Source organism: Mustela nivalis, assembly GCF_964662115.1.
Source record: "Mustela nivalis genome assembly, chromosome: 9".
Taxonomy (NCBI): Eukaryota; Metazoa; Chordata; class Mammalia; order Carnivora; family Mustelidae; genus Mustela; species Mustela nivalis.
The window spans coordinates 97,378,344-97,403,473 of record NC_139028.1 but is presented as its reverse complement, the minus strand read 5'-3'; the positions used below and the strand labels follow the sequence as shown (position 1 = coordinate 97,403,473).

At 38.9% G+C, this 25,130-nt stretch overlaps 1 protein-coding gene across 8 annotated transcripts in view; it reads left to right on the top strand.

The window, feature by feature from the left end:
- Positions 1 to 25,130, top strand: part of LRRC4C (leucine rich repeat containing 4C) — a 1,100,263-nt gene that overhangs the window by 660,666 nt on the left and 414,467 nt on the right. For all 8 annotated transcript variants that reach the window (XM_082748993.1, XM_082748990.1, XM_082748983.1 and 5 more), the window contains one exon: positions 9,541 to 9,671. The gene's annotated coding sequence lies outside the window, so the exon portion shown is untranslated. The remainder of the gene's footprint in view (positions 1 to 9,540; positions 9,672 to 25,130) is intronic.

Here is a 25,130-nt window from a genome sequence, read left to right as displayed (position 1 = left end):
GGTGATAAAATGAAAATAAAACCATTTAGGCAAAATAACTAGATGTGCCAGTTGAGTGATTTCTGAACCTGGCTGACCATCAGAAATAACCTAGTCAAATATATATAGTTATATAAATGCATGTATTTATGTTATATACTTTTCTCCTAAATATATATGTGTATGTATATGTATATATATGTGTGTGTGTGGATATGTGTGTGTGTGCGTGCATGTGTGTGTGTGTGTGTGTGTGTATAATTTTCCTTCCAGTAATGATTCATGGGCCCTATTATAGATATATTAAATCAGAACCTTTGGAGTTTTAGGCATAGGAATTTTAGACATAGGAATTATATTTTCAAAGAAATATCCACAGGGTAATTCTGTTGACCAAACAGGCTGGAGACTTACTGACTGGGGAAAAATGAACTCTGGGCCTTTAGAAGAAGGAAAAAATGGTATTAGGTTCACATGGCCATGAAGGAGGAAATATTTGGCCAGTGAAGGATTGATAGCACTTGGATAAGCAGGAAGTATTAAGAAGGGAATTCTTGGCAGGATAAATGAAAAGAGTAAATGTGTTAAGGTGAAAAGTAAAAGGCATCAGGGAGTAGTGAAGAGACAACACTGACAGAAATTAATGGTACTTGGTGAGAAGTAGAAGATAAAGCAGGGACATTACATAGAGACTTAGTTGTGGGGAAGACTGTGAAGCCAGGGAGGTAGGGTTGGGGAATGTGCACATACAGCTGCTGGAGAGGTTGGAAAGGAACTGGTATTGGAATCAGAGTACAGTTAATAGTAGTACAAGTCTTGGGTCATAGTAGTAAAAAATCTAATTCACATTTCTATATGAGATAGTAGTTAGCTTTAATCTTGAAACTTCATAATCCCCCTCCAAAAAAATTTTGATACTTCCATGATCTTTGTAAACAATTTCCTACATGATGGTGATTTATAAATAAATTTTTGGTTATTTGCTCTGGAGATTATAATAGAATCAAATATGAAAGTGCTATGCATTGAGTGTACCAAGAGAAGTTGTCTTATTTGCTCTATGCAAATTTTTTATTTATGTGAAAGATGTAGATTACCATTATTCTAATAGAGACTCTTCAGTCCAGTATGGCTCTGGGGAATGCAAGGAGATACATTATCTCCAATTTGGGAAGTTTGAAGTGCCTGGAATATTGGTAGTGAAGACATTTCTCCATAAGTCTTTTTAGGCTTATTAACACAGTGTTCTGCAGAGAAGTGGGACTGTAGTCCTGGGGGGATCATAAGCACTTAGTGTGGAGCCTGAGATGCTATGGAAAGGTAGTCCTACCACACAGATAACTACTTGTCAAAAGGTCAGCAGTGCAGTGTCCCACTGAGAAACAGTAATGAAGTGGTTTTGAGTATGGGCTTGGAGTGAAGCTAGTCCGGTATTGAGATCAAGGTGTACTGTGTGTTGTCCTTTATGACCTTGAGCAAGTGACTCCATCTCTATAAACCTCAGTAAACTTACGTTAAAGAGAGCAAAAATAATACCTATGCAGAGAGGTACTATGAGAGTCAAACAAGATAACTCTTATAAATGGTTTAGCATAGTGCCTGGGACATTGTCAGTAGCCAAGAAAAATTATCAGTGTTGGTACCCATTGATTGGCTGCAAAATCCCCAAAATGACCTCAAATCCTCCAGTAATCCTGAACCTTCAGATTTCTTCCAGGTTCATTCAACTCTAACTCACAAACTAGATGCAGATACAGGGCTTTAATTATTGAGTTTCAATATTCATCGTTGTACTGTGTGAGAGGACGCTGGCTCCATTTTCCACTTGTCTCCAAGACTATGCCCTAGGAAATCCCAGGAGTTGAAATTCCCTGGCCTCTTCTCTGTTGGACACGTACTCTCACCTAACATTGCTGCCTTTGGGCCCAGAGTGTTTGCCATAGACCACACAAGGCAAAAATTCTTCTCTTCTTTGTATTTCTGCCCTAAATCCCCACGAGCTCCTCTATCTTGATAGATTCATCTTGTTCTAATAAACATCTCAAGTATCATTTGTATCTACATCCCCCCATTCATTTATTCATTCTTCCAACAGCTATTGACTGGGTACCAATATAGGCCAGCTTCAGTCTGGGCACTAAGGATAAAGCTTTGTAAAAGACAGACATGGTGCCTGTCCTTACCCAGCATTTGTGTTAATGGAGGAAGAAGACAATGAATACGATGCCGAGTAAATAGCGTCAAGTCATTCCAGAGAGGCAAAATCATGGTCAACAAAGTGGGACAGCATACTTTGATGAAGAGTAACAAGGTAGAAGTAAAGAAATTAGGTACTCAGGAAGGCGTCTCGGAGGGAATATTTGAGCTGAAAGTTGAAGGGCCAACTAAGTGACTAAGGATAAGTATTTCAGGCAAAGGTCCTAAGCACTAAAGCTTCAAGAAACTGAAAGCAAGCAAGCAACCAACCAACCAAACGAAAGTACTGGCATTAAATAACAGTAAGGGTGAAGGGGTGCCTGGGAGGCTCAGTCAGTTGAGCATCTGCCTTTGGCTCAGGTCATGATCTCAGGGTCCTGGGATCGAGCAGGGTATTGGGCTCCCTGCTCACCATGAATCCTGCTTCTCCCTCTTCCTCTCTCTCCCTCTACACTTCCCCCTGCCTCTGCTCATATTCTCATTCTCTCTTTCTCAAATAAATAAAATCTTAAAAAAAAAAAAAAGAAAAAGAAAAAGAAAGGAAAACAGTAAAGGAGGAATATCAGTAAATGGACAGAGTAATACGTGTGGGCAACAGCCCATTCATGTACTGAGTAGGAGTTTAAATTTTATTCTAAAATCTGGAGTAGATGCAATGCTAGGCAAATGTCATCATTTCCCTTGAACTTTCTCCACAGCTTAGTCCTACTTCGCTTTCTGATGGTGAGTGGACCTCCAATGTCTTCATTTTAAACTCAGTCCCCTTTTAGCATCCCAAACAAGTCTGGAGCAAATACTCATCCCCAGGGAATTTCAACTCCTGGGATTTCCTAGGGCATAGTCTTGGAGACAAGTGGAAAATGGAGCCAGCGTCCTCTCACACAGTACAACAATGAATATTGAAACTCAATAATTAAAGCCCTGTAAGAGATTGTTTCTGAGGTCAGTTCATGGTATCCTTGGTGCCAGAACAAATTAGGAATTTAGTAATGGCCCCTGAAGTCAAAATAAAGGTATAAGAGAAGTTGTGCATGTAATACAGATAAAACTTACATACAATTAAAAAATAAAAGAATCTAGTTTATGTTAACAAAGAAGTATATCAATATATAATAAAGGCCAGATCTTAGAGTGTGAGATTAATCAAGGCAAGTTTCCGAAGACACAGTTCGAAAGACCTGGAACATTTGGAGTCACTGTGAAGATAGCACAGAACATTGCAGATTGGCCTTTATTAATAACACAGCTTGTTTTGACCTTTCCTTTCTCACCTGGTATTTGACAGCCAGCATGTTTGAGTGCTTACTAGGCAGCGTTCTAAGTGCTTTGCCATTGTCTGGGAAACAGACTAGTTTGTGACAGGTCTATACCCAAAGTGCAATGATTTTTTTTTTCCCCCCAAAGTGTCAGTTGATAAAATAAAAATACTTTCCTTAAAAATGTAGTATCCCCAGTATTTTTCTTCAGAGACCAAAATCATCTTTAAGTTTTGTCTCATTTGGTTTAAACCTTCATGTGATTAAGTAGAAGGAAGCTGGGTAAGCAGAGGTGCTTTTGAAATCTTTTTATTTCTTTCCCAGCTCATGGGAGGGGAGTAAAAGTCATGTATTTCTTAGTTTCAGCAAGAGATATCCACTCAACATCACTCAAAATCACCAGACTTTCAAATGTCTTGTGTGGCCTGTTTTCTCTAAGGAATAGTTCTACTACTTCAGAGGGGGATTTTGAAAAAGAACCTATGAGTGACAAATGATAATGGATTGCAGTCTGAACCATGCATCCAAGCAAATAAAACTGGCTTTCAAACTTGAATTGATCAAACCTCACAGCAGTCATCTGGACTCCATGCTTGCTTCTAGGCTTGATGGTAATAAAGCCCTTTCAGGGACAAAAATATTATGCAAACTATGGGCCAATTTTATTCCTGTTATTGGGAACTCCTTGACTGAAATCCCTTTTCATTACTGCATTGTTCTGGGACCCACAGCTAAGTCACCGTGTACAAGTGCAGCCAGGGGAAGAGGCAAGTGATTGAAATCGCCTGACCCAACTTCCCTGAAGATTTCTTTACTAATTTGCCTTCCTCCCCCCACCACCCCCCACCCCAGTAGGAGCCTTTGTTCTTCCACATTCCTTTAGCAAATAGACTTAAATACTTTAACCTGTGGCGGTGGATTTCTTCCTTCTGGTTGGATGTTCCTCGAAACACTTCTGCTACATACATGACTATAGTTTGTAGAGATTTCAAATCTGTGGCTTAAAAAAAATGGATGGCAAAATTGGACGGATTAATGGCAGGGCATTGAAGATTATGGAATTATCAAGTATCCGTTTGATACAACTGCCAGGAAAAGGGTCTTAAGTACTTTGGAATGGGAATAGAAAGATCAAACAAGGGATTTAGGGTCCAGTCGGATCTGGGTGGGAATCCTACTCCTGAAAATCGTGCGATCTTGGGTAAGTCAATTCACCTGTCTCGAGCTTAGTCTCTTGACAGTGCAGATAATTGAACATAGTCAGTGGCTTGAAATAGGTAAAGTGCCAAGAAGAAGAAAGACCTATTGCCAAGTGCTAACTGCTCTGGTAATATCCTTAGTTCAGTCATCGAGCTTGTCCAAATGTAGGCAGAATGGAAATGAGCATGATTCCAGAGCTAATGTCTGTCTTATAAATATACATAGCAGTATGAATTTTAGTCTACAAATTCAGAAAAACAATATCACATTTCTGGTCATATTGTAATTATTCTATTTCTATTTTTCAGGGCTATCACATGTCTACTTGTTAGGAGTGAGAACTATCAGATTTGTATACTTTTAAACAAATAATCGAATTTTGAATCTCCATCTTACAAGAATGGTAGGTTAGGTTGAACTCGCACATTCTTGGAAGATACTCCCGGGTTCTTGTTCTGGGTCTGGGGCTTTACGCCACGCCAAAATATTGTCCTCCTCCCCTTAGCTGTTGCTGTTTAACCACAGTCTTGCTTTTTTCCTATATCCATAACCCTTTCAGCTTTGGTGACAGATGTTCTGGGTTTCACTGGGAGCGCAGGACATTTTTGTGAGGATGAACATCTCCTGTTTGGGGTTGTATATACCCTACGACCATTCTGCTAGCTCTTAGTTTTGCTATAAAGGAAATGAGATTCAGGCCCTACCCCACAGATAGATTCTCCTTCCCTCATCTTCGTACAGACTCCTCTGCTATTACCAAGAAATGCTCTTTCCTTCCCTTCTACCTCCTTTCGAAGCTCCCAGTATCCCTCGAAAATCTTGGATTTAGGGGAGGTGGAGTGGGTGGGGGGGGTAGGCAGAAAGACATTCATTTCTGTCTCCTGTTGCTATGAACCTCCTGCGAGGCAATGAAATACAGAGGCAGCTGTTTGAATTGGGAGGGGGAGGTAAAGTCAGAGGGAAAACACCCTGATATCATAATATTTAAAAAGGAGTTGGCCGCCTTTATTATTGAAGTATCGATTGCATAGTTCATACGCCAGTGAGTGTTTCTGTGGTTAAAGAAGGAGAAAGAGTTGGAAGAAGAAGAAAAGGAAAAGAAAGTGGAGGAGGAACAAGAGGAGAGAAAAGAGAGACACACTGGGGTCCAAGGATGTCGGTTCAAGTAAGAACACTGACACCATTCAGAATACTAGACTAGTTGATAGGCTTTAAGTTCCCTGCCATGCTGTACTTCTTAAGGCAGACTCTGGAAAGTACTGGAAAATCTCTGTTGAATTATTCAACACTTATAACGTTTTCATATTACATCAAGTCAGTTTCTCCACCATCTGGGTCAGTCTCTACTACTGGAATGCTTAGTTACCACCATATATTGATGGATTTCTAAAATAGCACTTAGTGTTTTTGAATTTGCAACATTTTATTATTGGTTTGGCTTAATAAACACATGTCCCTCTCCTTCCTGTACACTATAAATAAAGTTCTGTGTAGCCTAGAATTTAATTCATCACTGTTCTCATAAGGGAAAATTGAAAATAAATTATGCATGGCTAATTAAGAGAAGTGAATACATTCTGATAAATCCATATGATAAAAAACTAAGCAACCATTAAAATTCACTGTGTAAAGGAATAGCTAAAATAAACTTTTATCTGTTATAACCCTTTTTTGTTATATTTATATATATTGTATATGTTTGGGCATATTCAAATGAAATATTTTCTGGACAGCTCAGTTATAAAGGATTTTCTTTCTTTCTGCTTATTTTTGATTTTGTAAGGAGCCCTATAAAATATGAACTGATGTTTAAAAAAATGAGGAAAACATTACATGCTATTGTGAAAATTGTCCAATACGTATAGAGAGGACTGGAGTTACCAGAAGCCATCCCAGCTCGGAGATGTTAGTCACAGTTGGGACAAGCTGAGTTCCTGTTTCAGTTTTGTTCTTGTTCAATAATGAGTGCACGATTTTGGCCAAGATAATTAACCTCTTTTTATTCTAAAAACCCGGGATAAAACAAAACAAAACAAACAAACAAAAAACAGGAGGGATACTACTTTCTACCTTGCATTTGAAGAATTGAATAAGGTGAAATATCAAATTTTTGTATATAACCCAGCAACCACTAGGTCACTGATAAATATTGGTTTTCTGCTCTTCCTCGCTGTTCATGAGGGAGACCATACAGAACAGTAAAAATAGCAGAAGAGATTAAGAGTCACTTATGGTTTGTCTCCCTCCCAATCCCATCTTGTTTCATTCATTCTTCTTGTACCCACTTAAGCCCCCATGTTGCATCACCACTTCCTCATATCAGGGAGATCATATGATAGTTGTCTTTCTCTGCTTGACTTATTTCGCTAAGCATGATACACTCTAGTTCCATCCATGTTGTCGCAAATGGCAAGATTTCATTTCTTTTGATGGCTGCATAGTATTCCATTGTGTATATATACCACATCTTCTTGATCCATTCATCTGTTGATGGACATCTAGGTTCTTTCCATAGTTTGGCTATTGTGGACATTGCTGCTATAAACATTCGGGTGCACGTGCCCCTTTGGATCACTACGTTTGTATCTTTAGGGTAAATACCCAATAGTGCAATTGCTGGGTCATAGGGCAGTTCTATTTTCAATATTTTGAGGAACCTCCATGCTGTTTTCCAGAGTGGCTGCACCAGCTTGCATTCCCAACAACAGTGTAGGAGGGTTCCCCTTTCTCCACATCCTCACCAGCATCTGTCATTTCCTGACTTGTTGATTTTAGCCATTCTGACTGGTGTGAGGTGATATCGCATTGTGGTTTTGATTTGTATTTCCCTGATGCCGAGTGATATGGAGCACTTTTTCATGTGTCTGTTGGCCATCTGGATGTCTTCTTTGCAGAAATGTCTGTTCATGTCCTCTGCCCATTTCTTGATTGGATTATTTGTTCTTTGGGTGTTGAGTTTGCTAAATTCTTTATAGATTCTGGACACTAGTCCTTTATCTGATATGTCGTTTGCAAATATCTTCTCCCATTCTGTCAGTTGTCTTTTGATTTTGTTAACTGTTTCCTTTGCTATGCAAAAGCTTTTGATCTTGATGAAATCCCAATAGTTCATTTTTGCCCTTGCTTCCCTTGCCTTTAGGTGACTCTTAATCTCACAAAACAAACTGAGGGTTGCTGGGGGGAGGGGGTTTGGGAGAAGGGGGTGGGATTATGGACATTGGGGAGGGTATGTGCTTTGGTGAGTGCTGTGAAGTGTGTAAACCTGGTGATTCACAGACCTGTACCCCTGGGGATAAAAATATATGTTTATAAAAAATAAAAAATTATATATAAAAAAAATAGCAGAAGATCCCTAGTCAGGGAAACCTGGAATCAAATGAAAGCTTTGCAAATGTTTGATATACCTTAGCGCAAAGTCTCCAGTACCTCTGAGCTCCTGTTTCCTCATCTATAAAATGAGGGAGGCCTGGGGTTTATATAAGATGATGTATGTAACGAACCCAGAATCATACAGGACTGAACACAGAGCAAAGGGTCTATATCTTTCCCAGCCGCTAAAGAACTAACATTGAATGAACAATCGTAGAGTCCACTACAGAGACTGTGGGGATAAAGGGGCTCGTGGGTGTGGGAGGGTCCAGGAGAGATGGAGAGACTTTGTTGGAAAACAAAGCAGGCCAAGAGTTGTGATGTTGAAAGTGACCTAGATAGTGTTGGAGCTTCCTAAGCTTCAGCAATGAACCTGTTCCACCTCATTACTCATTCCATGTACTTGCGAAGAATATGATCTACATATTTCAAAATAGATTTTTCACCTATAATTATCTATTCTTTGATTTATTTTAGTCACATTTAAATTCTGGTTAAGTTTTAAATAACTCCAAGGAATATTATAAGATTTTCATTTCAATTAAAAGGAGGCATAGGGCTTTTTAAAAAAATATGAAAAAAGAAGAGTTTTCAATCTTCATAGGCAGGGGGAAGAAATTTTAGAAGGTGGAATACATGCCTAAGTAAATTTTAGCCCATATTCAGGAAGTATCGACCCAGGAAAGTCTTTATCTTAATCAGGTCTCTCGCTTAGGGGTAGAACAGGTAATGTTTCATCCAGAGCTACACAGTAACTGAATGCAAAAACTAAAAATTAGTCTGTCAGCATAAATTACATGACATCATTGCACATGTCTATTTCTGTGTTTTCCTATTTCTCCCTTATCAGAGATATGTGAAATGCACATATATAGATACATATATGTGTGTATATGTGTATGTATAATTGATACTCATGTATCCTATATATACAAATTGTGTATGTGTGTGCATGGGTATAGAGAGTGTGCAAGGAACAGACAGGGAGGAAAAGAGAAACTTCTCTGAGAGATCGTTAGCCCCTATCCTAAATTAGCATAATGCTTGATAACGCTCTCCAAAATGGATTAAGCCAATGTAGCTTTTAAGAATGTACATTTTATGCCCAGTCATATAATTATTCCCACGTTGAGCCCCTCTAAAACAATCTCTTCCTTTGTTTGACATATTTGCATAGAGTCCCTCTCTGTGGTTTCTCTCTGTTTCAGTCCTGGAAGCCCAGACTGTGAATAAATAATAAAGTAGCCGAGGCTGTGCCTGGCTTGCAGAATTGCCAGTTGAGAAATTGTAATTTGTATTGATTAGTAAATTTACCCTCTTCAAAGGCGTATCAGAAAGCCCCACTGGAGTTAGAGTTTCTGCTGTATTAGTTCAAGGGCACTCTTGAGAGAACGAATGTGTTTTCAGTAAGATTAAGTCCTCCCTCTCAAAGAAGAGGAAGAATATCCTACAGTGTTGCTTAAAATAGTCAGCACTCTCTCAACCAAAGACAAGATACACCAGGCAGAGCTGGCTCACTTTTTTTTTTTTTTTTTTTTAGGTACCAGGGCTGCAGTTTGCCTTTCTCTGGATCGCAACCTTGGAAGCAGTCCCCAAGTCCCAGGGTGGGAAACAGGAGAGTGGCCTGACCCCCTCGGAGGGTAGAGATGGCCTGACTGGAAGTTTCAAGAGGTGGGTATTGGTGCCCCTTCTGCTGTTTACTTAGAGCGATAAATGCACTGAACATTGGCAGGTTGTTGTTTTTTTTTTAATTTTTATTTATTTATTTGACAGTCAGAGATCACAAGTAGGCAGAGAGGCAGGCAGAGAGGAGGGGAAGCAGGCTCCCCGCTGAGCAGAGAGCTGGACATGGGGCTTGATCCCAGGACCCTGAGATCATGACCTGAGCTGAAGGCAGAGGCTTAACCCACTGAGCCACCCAGGCCCCCCGGCAGGTTTTCCATACGTGAAAAGACAGGGGTTTCTAGCACAGTATGGGAGGAGCACAGAATGGTCTAGGTCCCTTTTCCCCCTGCAGGCTTTGCCCACATGATTTGCTTTGCTTGGAACATTCAGTGATTCCCTAGGAGTGGTCTCCAAACCAGCACCATTGACAGCACTTGATCCAGTGGGAATGTGTTCATTATGCAGATTCTCAAGTGCACCCCTTGAGAAGCTCTAGGAAGGGGGCTCAGGAATCTGTTTCTGCCATCCCTCTAGCTGATTCTGATGCCTCTGAGATCTACTGCCTTGTGTTGCTCCGATTTATGCCTTGCTACAGAAAAGCTTCTTTGCCCTCTGCCACTAGATCAGGCTCCCCTGTCATGGACTGTGTCGCCACTTACCATTTACAGTTAAGTGTGTGAGTATTTAATTGCTCCACAAGGCCAGGTGTGTGTCTGTTTTGGCTCATCATTGAACAATCGTCCAGCAAAACCCGCCACACAATAGGCACGTAATAACCATTTGTCATTTTGACAAAGCTAATAACCTTCAGACACTGCTTAAACTTGCTGAGACTTAATTTACTTCTCTTTCAAATGGGTGCAATAAAACATACCTTGGAAAATGGTATGTTTCCTATACCATTTTCCATACCAAATAAGTAAACTAAGAGATTATAAGCTCAGATCTCAGTCAACAAACTCCGTGTCTTTAAGTGTGTTTGTGTGTGTGTGTGTGTATAAATTTTATATGCATAAAATATATACATATGTATTTAAAATGTTACTTAGTTTCTCACTGGAAACAGTTTTGCAACTGGGTGACTTATTTAATCCTAGATTCCCTTGTGTTTCCTTCCCAGCCCTGGGGTGAGCCTCAACTCCTATATTTTACAAAGTACCATAGTGACATAGGGTAAGTGTAGGGAGATATTTAATCCCCCAATTTTAGGATATAGAAAGACCTGCTGAGATGCTCCTATTCTCAACCCATTCTTATACTCCTTCAAAATCCAACTCTTTCTGCCATTTCCGTGATTTATTTAGTTGGGGACTATTTTAATTGTCATCACTTTAGGGGGATGTTCTACTGGCTTCTAGTGAGTACAGGTCAGTGATGCTACCAAACATCCTACAGTGGACAAGTCTGCCAGCGCCACAAAGAGTTAACAGGTTCAAAATTTCAATAGTACCATGCCTCCCTAGAAGTACCCTGCACCACATGAGGCTATGTACCAAGTCATGTGAAATGTGGCACAAAGGAGGTGTTTGATAAATGAGTTTTTACTTTAAATCTTTGGTTCTTCCATCCCTGTTACCTTTGCAGCCTTGACCAACTGGAGGGACTTCAGCAGTTCTGTTCTGTCTCTAGCTTTAGCATGGAGGACCAGTGCTAGCCTCCAGCCACGCCCTAGTGAGCATGTTTTCTTGCCACACATCTGAGTTGTTCTTTCTGTCTTAAGAGCTTTACATTTTATTCTCTCCTTTGTCCTGATGGCATATTAATGTATTAGGCATCACTGAGTCCCTCTGGACTAGAGAAAAAGTGAAATTGAAGTTTGGCCTTGACTTCCATGTATTCACAATTACATGAGAGAAATATACTCCAAAGATACAGTGTGGTGGGTTTGGCTCAAGAACTAAGTACAACATGCTGAGGAAGCAGGAGAGAGGACCATGAATGCCAAGAGAACATCCACAGGGTTAGGACACAGCTGGCCTGAGCCACCAGGATGGAGAGAAAGAGAGGACACTGAGTTGCAGCGAGTAGGAATTTTCAATGAGAAAAATTTCGGTTGGGATATGTCAGGCAAGGATATGAAGCAGCCAAGACCCAGAGTGATAAAGATGATTAGAGGTAGACAGGCAAGGCACAAAATGTGTGCATCTCAGTGCAACACAAAATCCAGAGCCTCGTGTTCAAAATGCAGGAAATGGATACTATGAAATGTATTGAATGTAAGACTCGTGGGATGTTGGGTGGCTCAGTCAGTTAAGCATCTGCCTTTGGCTCAGATCATAATCCCAGGGTCCTGGGATTGGTCCCATATCAGGCTCCTTGCTCAGCAGGAAGCCTGCTTCTCCCTCTGCCTGCTTCTTCCCCTGCTTTGGTTGTGCTCTCTCTCTCCCTGACAAATAAATGAATAAAATCTTAAAATAATAATAATAATAATAATAATAAAATGTAAAATTCTTTCCTTTCTACTACAGTCTCTCCCTTGAACATTTTTGGTGATTTTGCTGTTGTTTATTATTACAAGAGCTGTGCTATATAGTCAAACAAGTAGAACTAAAGAGTTAGTAAGAAGAGTGAGGTGGTTTAGAATGTGTGGAATTGCACGGGTGTGAAGAAGAAAGTCAAAGGTTGGACATTTCAAAGTATTTGCCATTCAATAACCTCAGGTGGGAATTTATAGAATGGGAAAAACTGAGTGGAGGAGAAAAAGTGAAACTGAATAAGGGAGTGGAGTAAGTACCAGGAGAAGAAAGTTCAGCTCACCAGACGGTATTTTGAAAAAAAATGCTGTGGATTGGATTAAGTCTGCCAGTGACTAAAGTAGGCAGCCAATTTATTTTTTCCTTATAACATTAAATATTTTTAAGTGTAGAGAGTCACTGTTTAGTACTATCTGCTGATTACAAAACATGTATCACTTGATAAATCTGGTATTATAATTCTGCAGTTGTAAAATCAATTAAAAATTAGTTTGAACATGGAACAGAATTCTAAAACCTTATGTAAAAGTATTATTATTTTTCATATTCCCTGTCATTATCTAAGGATCTGCAGGAATATTTTTACACTGTAGAAACACTAGTATACATACTTCTCTCTTTTTTTCCCCAAATTAACATTATCTACAAATAGTTTCTGTCTCAAAGCATAGTCTTAATCTACATCATGTTTTATGGTTATATAATTACCCATAGAATACATGGATCCCGATTTTTTAAGCCTTTCCCCAATGGGATAACCAGGTTTGTTTTCTCAACCTTCCTCACTAGATATGTATATATCCACATATAAAATTTCAGGAAACTTTAATTTTTCACACATATAACTTTATCCTTCTTTTTGATATTTAAGCCCTCTTTTGCAGGATATTTTATTGGGAGGTGGCAAAGCAACTTACCATTCTTCTCGTATAAAAATAAAACCGAACTTGCGTAAATTATTATTCACAGGATAAAAACATAACAAAACAAACAAATAAGAGAACAAACTCTAACCCTGCTAAGAACAAAGGCTAGGTTTAAATTACAGAGAGAACCCTGCCAGCTGATGACTAGTCTTTGACAACAATTGTATTAAGGAAAATCACCAATATCGTCAGAAACATTTCTAAGAAAATAGTATGGTCCAAGGCCCTGAAGGTGTTTTCATTGTCTATTTTATAAAAGAAAGCTCCAGTTTTATAGAAATGAATTACTATAGAATTTGCATTGAATTATAGTTTTAACTGGAACTTCTATACCTGAATGCATGGCCATTTGATGGAACAATTGTCAGTTAGTGTAATTAGCCAGCTTAAGTTTAGTAAAGGACGTTGCCATGCCTCAAAGAAGACTGTTTCAGAGAGAAAGCAGAATGCATTCAAAGGAATGAAAACAAAAAGACCAGGCTTGATGCATGAAGGAGGTAAACAGTTTAGAAAAATATCAATATTACTTGTTTGCACAATTATTCGCTGGAACACTATCTTGGAGTACAAGGTCGTATTTAAGTGGCAATAATACCTCTGAAATAGTTCATTTAACAAAAAGAAGCAGTATTACTGAGTCCAAGGTAGCTATCAAAACTTGTTTCACTACTTCAGAATGCAGTATCGAGAGGGAAAGCTTTAAAGTGAATGCCCATTTATCCAGTTCAAATGAAAATCCTGTTTTTCCAAGTTGAGATTTTTGAATTGGGCTCTTATCAGTGCCATAAATTTCATCAGTGGCAATTCTTTCTGAAGTACTGAGCTATTCAAGATTTGGACATGGAGGATTCGCCTCTTAATGGTGAATGTACATCTGCATTTCATTGCAAAGATGAAATGTCACCGAGTTATGCTATGCAGAAGGTGGGTGTATTCATTCATTTATTTATTTATTTCTGGTTATGGATATTTACAAAATGAAGAAGATAAAGATTATTGCTGATGCATTTTGGGGATAGGAAATTTCAGATACATTCAAGAAAAGAACATATATATTTCATGCTCAGAGAAGAACTTGCAAAATGCAAGGATTTTATATTGTTTTCTTTATGCTCTATCCCTTTTTTGTGCTTCAAAAAACAATGGAAAAGCAGTAATGTGAAAGTGGTGGTCTTAACACTTAGAATTTTTCCACTTAATAAAAAAATGCTAGAAACTTTTAAGCATGAAGAAGGAGGAAGGGAGAGATTATTCCAAGCTCACATATATTGTTAAGTTTCTACCTAAGTTTTGTCATCTGCTGTTCTGAGGTTTGGCCATGATCCTAAGAACACTCAAATAATTATTAAATAGATAACGTTTATTATCCAAACATTTACATAATTATAATTGTATTTCTCCTTAGGAAAAAAGAAAGATCAAGTTGGGTCAGCTTATTAAATCAGACATGCTCTTTCTATTCACCTGTCTGCTGGCAACTCCAAAGCGAGAAAATAGGGTATTTTTCTCCCTAAAAGAGCTGGCCCTTAGCAGAAGTTTATTTTTCTTTTTCCTAGTTTATTGAGATATAACTGACATATAACATTGTGTGAGTTTAAGGTGTACAACAAGTTGATCTGATAACATGTATATTGCAAAATAACTACCAGCATAGTGTTCGATAGCATGGCCATCACATAATTACCATTTCTTATTTCTGATAAGAATATTTAAGATCTGCTGTGTTCACACCTTCCAAGTAGAGCATACTAATACTATAGTATTAACTATAATCACCATGCTGTACATTCAATCCTCAGAACTTAATTGTCTTATAACTAGAAGTTTGTACTTATTTAAAAATTTTTAAATTTTTTATTATTTTATGTTAGGCACCATATAATACGTCATTAGTTTTTTGATGTAGTGTTCCAAGATTCATTGTTTATTTATAACACCCAGTGCTCCATGCAATCTTAACACCCATCACTGGGTTCACCCATACCCTCACTCCTCTCCTGTCTAAAACCCTCAGCCTGTACCCTTTGACCACCATCTCCCCATTTCTCCCACTTCTCAGCCACTGGTAATCACCTTTCTACTCTCTATTCCTATGAGTTTGACTCTTTCATTCTACCTGTTAGTGATAACGTGTAGTATTTGTTTTCTCTGTAAGCAGACTTTCTTTTTTTTTTTTTTCCCCCTTGCCCATGATAGGAAAGGATATCTCTGCTTGGAACTGAAAGGCTTCTGAGGAAGCTCTGTGTTTCCAATGATATCACTGAGACAATGACATGAACAAATCCACAATCTTGTGCAAAGATGCTGTTCTTTTTTTTTTTTTAATTTTTTATTTTTTTATAAACATATATTTTTATCCCCAGGGGTACAGGTCTGTGAATCACCAGGCTTACACACTTCACAGCACTCACCAAAGCACATACCCTCCCCAATGTCCATAATCCCACCCCCTTCTCCCAAACCCCCTCCCCCCAGCAACCCTCAGTTTGTTTTGTGAGATTAAGAGTCACTTATGGTTTGTCTCCCTCCCAATCCCATCTTGTTTCATTTATTCTTCTCCTACCCACTTAGGCCCCCATGTTGCATCACCACTTCCTCATATCAGGGAGATCATATGATAGTTGTCTTTCTCTGCTTGACTTATTTTGCTAAGCATGATACGCTCTAGTTCCATCCATGTTGTCGCAAATGGCAAGATTTCATTTCTTTTGCTGTTCTTGGCCTTACCGTAGTCATAGTGCTTTTACTTATTCATTCTGTAATCTCGATAATAAGATAAAATTTCATTGGGATTGCAGTTATGTTTACTAAGATATTAAAAGCAATAAGTGTTCATTGATTGAAACATGGAATTTTACCTTTTTATAACTATTAATATATATTATATATCATGTTAAAATATAGAGACAGATATTTTGGTATATATATATATGTATGTGTATATGGTGGTATACATATATATACATATGATTTTCTGTAGGTATATATGATTCTCTGCATATATATATATATATCACAGTATACATATATATGATGGTATATATAGATATGAATCTGTGTGTGTGTGTGTGTGTGTGTGTGTGTGTGTGAATGATTCTCAGTTCTAATAGCTTCTGCCTTAGTCTATTTTATTTGGGGAAAGACATGAACTTTGGTTGACATTGGGTCCTAAGCCACTACCCAGGATCAGAAATCCCACCACATAATCTAGGCCCCTTACCTATGAGCTATATCAGTTAGCTTCTACTGCCTAATAAATTGCCTCAAGCCTACAGGCTTAAAATAATAAATACTTATTTAGCTCACAATTCTGTGAGTCAGTGAATTGCACTGGAATTAATTGAATTATTAGTTTTGTTCACTTGTACATTTTGGTCAGTTGGTGAGTCAGTATGGAAATGAGGCTGGATATACAAAAATGAATAGAATAAAACATGGGACGTCTACTTAACCCAGCCTTCGATTACATCAAGAAAGACCTCTTTAAGGAATTGCCAATTAGACTGAATTCTGAAAAAGTAAAAACAAGTTTATAGGGAAAATAAGTGGAAATGGGCTACACAAAATATTTGAGGCAGGGAGAACAGCAGTCGGAAAGAAGAGAAACAAGAAAGAGTATACATCTTAAAAAATTGAAAGTATTATGTTTCCTCAATTTTATAACATCATCAGCACATCATCCATTCCATGTTAGATATTTTGGGGAGGGTGTTACTCTAGAATCTATTGTAAACACCCCGATTTTCAGAAATTATAAAATGTGAAGCAAAGAGCCACTTATACGTCAGAAAATCAAATATTTCAGTAGAGGGGGTTGCTTGGAAATGAAGAATAGTAAGGGGTGAGGATAGAGTCGTCAACAGGGACCCCATCAATACACTTACATCCCAGAGCAATGGGATGATAGGAAGGTAGTGGCTGGCTTCAAGGAGAGTGCTGTGTTCAAATATGAGTTAAAGAAACATTACTCATTACTACTCACTATCTATGTAAAGACCTGACTGACCAGGGCAGTCCTGGAGTTGGAGCAAGCGGTTTAACACCCTGTGATAATAATGTTGACTAGAGGTATTGGTTCCCTGGATGAAGGTGGAAGAAGTGACATGGGGGAAAATAGATAGATTAAAGGGCTATTTAGAAAGTAAAATGAAAAGATTTGAAAATTGATTAAACTTGAGAATGCTTTATTATCAATTCTTCAACCATTGTTATCTTACTCGTATTCTCAGTTTTGGGATTTTATCCTAAAGCCAGTATCATTTTATTTCTCAAATCCTTCCACTTTGAAACACACACACACACACACACACACACACGTGTGCACACACACTCTAGAGAAGCATGTTTGACCAAAGCAAATCTCTCACTCCCCTTCCCTTAGTCTTGGGCATTGCTTCAGCTTTCTTTCTGCACCTGGTCCTCAACCGGTCTGCCAATCTCAGATGAGTTACTGTGATTGATGTGAACTTCGGGCAGAAGGCAAAAGGAATAGAGGGGTCTTATATACTACTTTCTTCTGGGGGGGCACTCTTTTTGGAGGGTCACTCCTTGTTGGCCAAATACATAAGACATATAGATAATGGCGGAGAGGAGCAGGAAGATGTCAACTGGAAATAAGCAGCAGACAACATTTCGCAATGATGGAAATACCCTAAACTGCACTGTGGTGATGATTGTAAATTCTAGAAATTCACCAAAAAGCATAGAATTTTTAATACTTGCAATGGGTGAATTTTATGGTATGCAATTATACCTTAGCAAGATTTTTTTTTTTTAAAGACCACAGTAGCTTGTTGCTGTTTAAGTTCTAGATATTTCCATAAACCTAATTTTAATGCTTACCTAGAATATGTACTGTATTTTCTATCACTTTGTCTATTTTGGGCTAACTAAGCCAGTGACTTCAAAACTAACACACTTTTTAAGAGATTTATGTGATAAGAGACTTTTTGTCCAAGGAGTTTGGGGTAGACAAGAACACCACTAACAAGGGAATATGAATCATATACTTACCATGGATGAGACTCTCTTCTAGGTGCTGATTATTTAGAAATGAACAAAACAGACAATCGTTGGTCCAATTAAAATTGCACCTTATAGATTTATTGATTCATTTTTGACATTTATAAAATATCTGTAGAAAGTTTGGACCTAGGTTGCCATATGTACTATTAAAATTGCTATCACCTCTCAACATCCCATTAAAAATTCAAGAGCCAAGAGGTTTTTTTAGTGGTGGGATGTGGGAGAATTAATCTCTCTACCACAAATGAAATTTTACTTTTAATCTTTTTCATTCTCAGTGTGTATTTGTGTGTGTGTGTGTGTGGTGCTCAGGTAGAAAAGTAAGAAGCAAGTCATTTTGTGACTAAAAAATTATTACGCATGGGATTATCTTCTGTAAAAGCATCTTCAACCTGGTGGACAATAGATACCTGTAGCTGGAGTGAATAAAAGTAAAGAGATCTAGATTTTAAATATAACTGAAATGTTAAAAGGTTACATCCTTCCCCAGGTATATTCCCTGATCAAAAATACTTTGCCACACATATGTAAAGTTTCCCTGTGTTTTACCCGCTTACCAGGGGGGCCATGTGTTGGAGGAAAGTTCAGATACAGGAAAGAGAGATGGGTTGAGAGAGAGTCAAATCCTCACCTAAGAAGCAAGAAAATAAAAGATCATGCAGTTTAAGAAACTTTGGGAGGTATTAGAGGATATAGAATAGGTTTCTCAAATGCAGCACCATGGCCATTTGGGGTCAGATAATTTTATTTTCTTCTGAGAGACCGTACCGTGCATTGTAAGAGGTTTAACAACATCCCCAGTCTTTACTGATTTGGTATCAGTAGCACCTCCCCCCAGCTGTAACGATCAAAAATGTCCTTGAATATAGCCAAACATCCTCTGAGGGTCAACATCACCTCTCTTTGTCCACTCTCCCTACCCTGCACCTGTACCAAATTAGTGGTGTACCGTGAGTGGCGTTATCAGGTCGTAAAGTAACTGTGTGTCCAGGTTTGCCTGAAAAAGACCTGGCTTATTCCTGTGATCCTGACATAGTTATTAATAATGCCTGTTTCCCTTTCAAAATTGCCTCTTTGTGGCATAAAGTACATGAGCAGTCTAATAATAGAGTACCTTCCCTTAATCTGCACTGTAGTTTTATGGAACAATAGAGAGGTTTTTATAGGTGTTATAGGTTCTCAGTGATTGGAGAGGTTGGCTTTTCCATAGCCCCGCCCCCATTTTTCCACCCCAATAAGGTCAAGTAGCAGTTGTCTTTTTCAGCTCCAGGTTAAGAGTGTTAGCTTTGGTTTGCCCACATTCTAAAAATCTCAACATGCCTTTCGCTTAGTGTCAGGCCCTGCTGTTTGGCTATCATGGTGGAATTGTTCTGTGTATACAAATGTACATTAAATACATTGAGTCTTTTTTTCTTTAGAGAGTTGAGCTGTCATAAAAGCTCCTTTTGGGGACCCCAGAAGACCTGGGCAAAATGTGCATTTTCAGGGATCAGCCAGTGCCCCTAAACACTCTTGAAGACCAACATAGTGGTTATCAAAGTGAAGGCCGTAGGAGAGGCAAGACCAAGAATTAGAAAAAAAGAACTGGTCTAAGAGTACACATTTCAGTCATAAAAGCAAGACAATGACAAAAGGTCCTGATTCCAGACATCGGCTACTAGACCCATCCATCAGCTTGGCTGCACAAATTAGGAATAAAATGTCAGTGGTTGATACCTGCTGTCCTCGAGTTTTTCTGGCAAAGAACCCTCGGCCAGGAGAGCAGTTGCTAATCCATTCAGATATTTTATCATCCTTCATCCCTCTATTGAAGACCTTTCCGTTACTTTGTTTTCTTTATAAAATTAAAACAGACAATTCCCAGCGCCATATTTCTCTGTCATTTGCTTTCCTGCTCAGCAGCAGAAAAATAAAGATAAATTGGAAGAAAATACAAGAAAGTGAGAATGTGTCTAAGAAGGCTGTGATTTGTCTTCAGTGTGAGCTATGTTGCGTGTGATTTATCAGGATATAATTTTATAAGAAGGAAAATGCACCCATTGAATGAGACTGGGCGGAAATGCAGCCACATTTTGCAATCTGTCCATCTACATGATCCAGCCCATGGCTGTGGGTGGTTTTTTCCACGTGTTTGTTAGAGTGGTATCACTGAAGAATATTTGCTTATTCCTAGAAATATGTCATTCTTCTTTTTTTTTTTAAAAGATTTTATTTATTTATTTGACAGAGAGAGATCACAAGTAGGCAGAGAGGCAGGCAGAGAGAGAGAGAGGAGGAAGCAGGCTCCCTGCTGAGCAGAGAGCCCAATGCGGGACTCGATCCCAGGACCCTGAGATCATGACCTGAGCTGAAGGCAGCGGCTTAACCCACTTAGCCACCCAGGCGCCCCAATATGTCATTCTTCTGATTACTGTTATTTTCCACTGATGAGAAATATTCTGTCTTTTCAGTCTCCGGTACATTGTGGAATATCCCAACTTAGATCTTGCAGAAAACCAATTCTTTATTTTATAGAAGAAATCCAGCTAGAGAGGCTTAAATTCACGCAGCTAATTAGTAGTACACTTCAGACTAGAAATCAGATATTTCTATACCCACTTATAGGCCCTTTCCGGTGACGAAAATTGTTTCTAGTAAGATAATTTTGGAGGCCTGGAATTATAAAGACATCCTGATGGACACATCTCAGTTTGCGTAGGACTTTACAAGCCTTCATACCAAAAGTCCCATCTCCCAGGAAATCCCTCAGTCCCAGGAAAATCTAGACAGTTGCTTAGCCTATGACACGCACTTATTTTATGTTCTTTCTGTCTTTTTCATCTCACTGTCGCATAACAATTGCAGGCTAGAAGACTGAGATTTTCTTAAGCTGTATAGTGTTTGCTTTTTAAATTTTTTTCTTCCATACCCTGTGCTACAAAGGGCTGATTTTATTGCCATGGTGCACATGAGAGGCTCTTGCCTTGGGCTCCTACTTTAGAGGAGAACACTCTCCTCTCCTTTGACCGTGCCCCAGTCCATGGGGGAGAGGAGTCTTAAGCCCCCACGATGTAGCTTTCTAGATGGCATTCCAGCCCTCAGGGACCCAAGAGGTGATGTGAACCCTTCTGGGGGCATGTATAGGCCTCTGTATGCACATCAGTTTCAGGGTGGCCAAGAACAGCTGTTTGCAGGAGCCTGGGAAGGAAGATGTGGAAGAAATTCCAATAAGTGAGTTGAGCTGCCTGTAGGTCTGTGTGCACATCTCCCGGTGATGTAGGAAGGAGCTGGGTGAAAACAGAGGGAGGTAAAGCCTGGACTTGGAGCCAGCTCCGCCTTCCCCTTATCCCAAGTTCCTGCCCTGATTTCCAAGGCTTCTGAGAATTCTAAATTTAAAGCCTGCCTTCTAGATTAGCATGAAGGGGCATTTGTCAAGAATAGGAGGCTTGCACACATTTTATCTCACAGTTGGTTAGCTTGATTTATAATTTTAAAGTATTTATCCATATGGTGTTTGGGTTTGCATTTGTACTATTGTCCCGGCTCTGCAGCTCTTAAGGGGGAGAGCTTGACTGCCGCCTTCCCTCAGGTCACAATTGTTCCTGACATCACCTCTAGATGTATTTAGAAATTTTGACTCTCTGAATAGCATAACAGTCAAATAAACTTATGGTACATGAGTACTTGCAATGCCTACTTTATTTGTCAAGTTTACAGGGTCCATTTTGTAGTCTTCTGGACCCTGCCACTATTACCCTGGCTTACCAGTATCTCCAAGCAACTGCAGTCAGAGGGAGACTTGGTCTGCTGTCTGGAATCTCCTTTTGTAAAAGCAAATAAAAAGTCTCGTCCTAGGCTAGATAAAGATAGGACTTGTAACCTTGGGATGGACACAGCAGAATCCATTGAACTACATTTCCCTGGGAAGACTGATTTTTTTTTTCAGCATAGTTCAAGTGCAAAAAAGATATTTTATGGTTTATGGTACACACATAGTTTCTCACACACATACTCTCACCTTTCAACTGTACACATTGCTGTGTCAGTAAATTACCGGGCTATTTTAACACAGAAGCCAAATCTCATAAATTCAGATAGAAGCATTAAAAAAAAAAATCTAACAAGTAGCCATTCTTCCCTGAGCATGTATAATGTACCAACTTTGTGCTAAATAGTCTACAACCATTGTCACTGTTAATTTTTACAACAACCAGATGACTGTGTGGTTCGATTATACAAATGGAAATATAACTAAAACAAACAAACAAACAAAACCCAAAACTCTGTGACATTTGTGGGCAATGAGCATCAGTGTGCATTTTAGTTTTTACTTTTGTAATTTAAACATATGTAATTCAATGTAACACATTTTTATAATTGAAACATAAGCTTCCTATTTGTATCCTCATTATACAAATGAGGAAACAGAGAGGGAGGCAAGCTATAAGGGACTCTTAGCTCTAGGGAACAAAGTGAGGACTGCTGGAGGGGAGGAGGTGGGGGATAGGGTAATTGGGTGACGGGCATTAAGGAAGTCATGTGATGCAATGAGCATTGGATGTTATATGCAACTGATGAATCACCACATTCTATCCCTGAAACTAGTAATGTACTCTGTGTTAGCGGAATTGAATTTAAATAAAAAGTTTAAAAAATAATAAAATAAAATGAGAACCTGGAGTAGGGGCAAAACCTGAGGTTTTAGCATGTGTCTCTTGTCCAAGTTGCCCTCTGTCAAACCATTAGTCAGTTCATCCAGGAAATATCTACTGCAAACATTTCCTGTGTTGTGGCCTGTACTAGGTCTCCCCAATGTGTTGGGTAAATGGACAAAAAAACAATTATTTACGAAACTTACTATCATCTGGAAGACTTAGGATTTGGGGCAAAATTAAAAGAGAGGCATTAAACTCAGATCTAGTTAAAACAAATACCTTCAAATATTTTCAGGCAGAGTCAAAGCTGGAGCTAAGTCTAAAAGAAGAAACAGGTATTATCTTAGACTGACGGAAGGAGGACAAATTTGTCAAACAAAGGGAACAGCATACGCAAAGTCATGGAAGTGTGAAAGTTTCTGGGAACCTGTAGAGAATGACAGTTACTTTCCTGTGGCCAGCTATGATGGAGAAGGGTAGGGGTGGGGAGGGCAGTGGTGTGCTGTAAAGGAGGAACAGGTAAAACCAGAACATTTTTTAAAACACTAAGAACACTAACAAAAATGTCTGTGATCTAGAAAATACCAGTGGATTTTGCCTTTCTAAGTTAAATAAATAAAGCACCACTGCAAGAAGAAATCTTCTTTTATAATTCTAATAATAATAACAATATTATTATTATTATTATTTTATTGTTCAGTGTTCCAAGATTCATTGTTTATGCACCACACCCAGGGCTCCATGCAATCCGTACCCTCCTTAATACCCACCACCTGGTACTCCAACCTCCCACCCCCCTCTTCCATAACCCTCAGTTTGTTTCTCAGAGTCCATAGTCTGTCTGCTTCGTCTCCCCCTCCAATTTCCCCCAGTTCACTTTTCCTTTCCTTCTTTTAATGTCCTCTATGTTATCCCTTATGTTCTACAAGTAAGTGAAACCATATGATAATTGACTTTCTCTGCTTGACTTATTTCACTCAGCATAATCTCTTCCAGTCCCATCCATGTTGATATAAAAGTTGGGTATTCATCCTTTCTGATGGAGGCATAGTACTCCATTGTGTATATGGACCACATCTTCTTTATCCATCTTTCTGTTGAAGAGCATCTTGACTTGCAAAAAGAAATCTTGAAACCTTACCATTCTCTATAATAGCCTAAAGATGGAGAAATGAAACCTGGATATAGTTAAGTGACTTGCATCACTGAGAGCTAAAACTTGGTAGAGTGATATTCTTCTGAATCCTCAATCCCAAGGCTCAGGGCACTAATAACCACCCTGGAGACCCTTGTTTTATCTTACTTTAACTAACCAAACAATTTCAAGTCTAATTGCAGGCTGGGTTTTAGTGAACACATTTTTGTAGAGGATCAAATGAATGTGGGTAGACTGGAATGAAGGCAATTATCTATTTGCAAAAAATATTTATAAGCACCTCATTTTCGGTGGTTATCTCATTTTTAATGTAAAATACGACTATAATGATAAATATTATTTGCATCTAGAGTGTGTTTTTTGAAAAGTAATCAAACGGTTATGTTAAAACCAAGACCTTCAGATTTCCTCCCCTCCCCAGTATCTCTGCCCACATTATATATCTGCCATCCCAGCTATTCTGGTCCTATTTCTAGGACCAACCCTAACCTTATATGGAAGGGATTCAGTTTCAACATTTGAGATTGGCATCTCAATTTAAATAAACAGGCTTTTATCTTATTCTCTAAATCCAAACCCTGATTTCCGTTCTGATAAATGGGCCCTCATACTATTATGTAGCTCTGTCCTCCCCTTTCAGGTCCCCTTTTAAGATGTATTCAGCTCTAAACCCCAGCCCATAATTGAACTCCACTTCTTTTTCTATAGATACTGTTGGTCCAGTCGTCTTGGATTGGCTCATGGATGAGCCCTTTCCTTCCCAAGGCGTAACAAAACTTTGACATACTGAGTTATCATCTACTGTTACTTCCCAGCAAATACTGAGACGTATTCATCTGGATGGACAGGGATTAATTCTGGCACCTTTTGATTAGTGTCTTTTTAAAAAAGATTTTATTTATTTATTTGAAAGAGAGAGAGAGAGGGAGAGGGAGGGAAGGAAAGAGAGAGTTCACAGAAGGAGAGGGAGAAGTAGGCTCCCCACTGAGCAGGGAGCCCGATGTGGACTCGATCCCAAGACCCTGAGATCATAATCTGAGCTGAAGGCAGACACTTAACCGACTGAGCCACCCAGGCGCCCCTTCAATTAGTATCTTTGAAAAAAAAAATCTATTTCACATAGTAAGTTAACTGCTACTGCTTGTGCTGCCTGTATGAAATCAAGTAGCACACTTCCTATAATATAGGACATGATAACCTTTTGTTAAGGAGGGAAATATGCAATAGTAGAGACTAAGGGAGAGATCAGG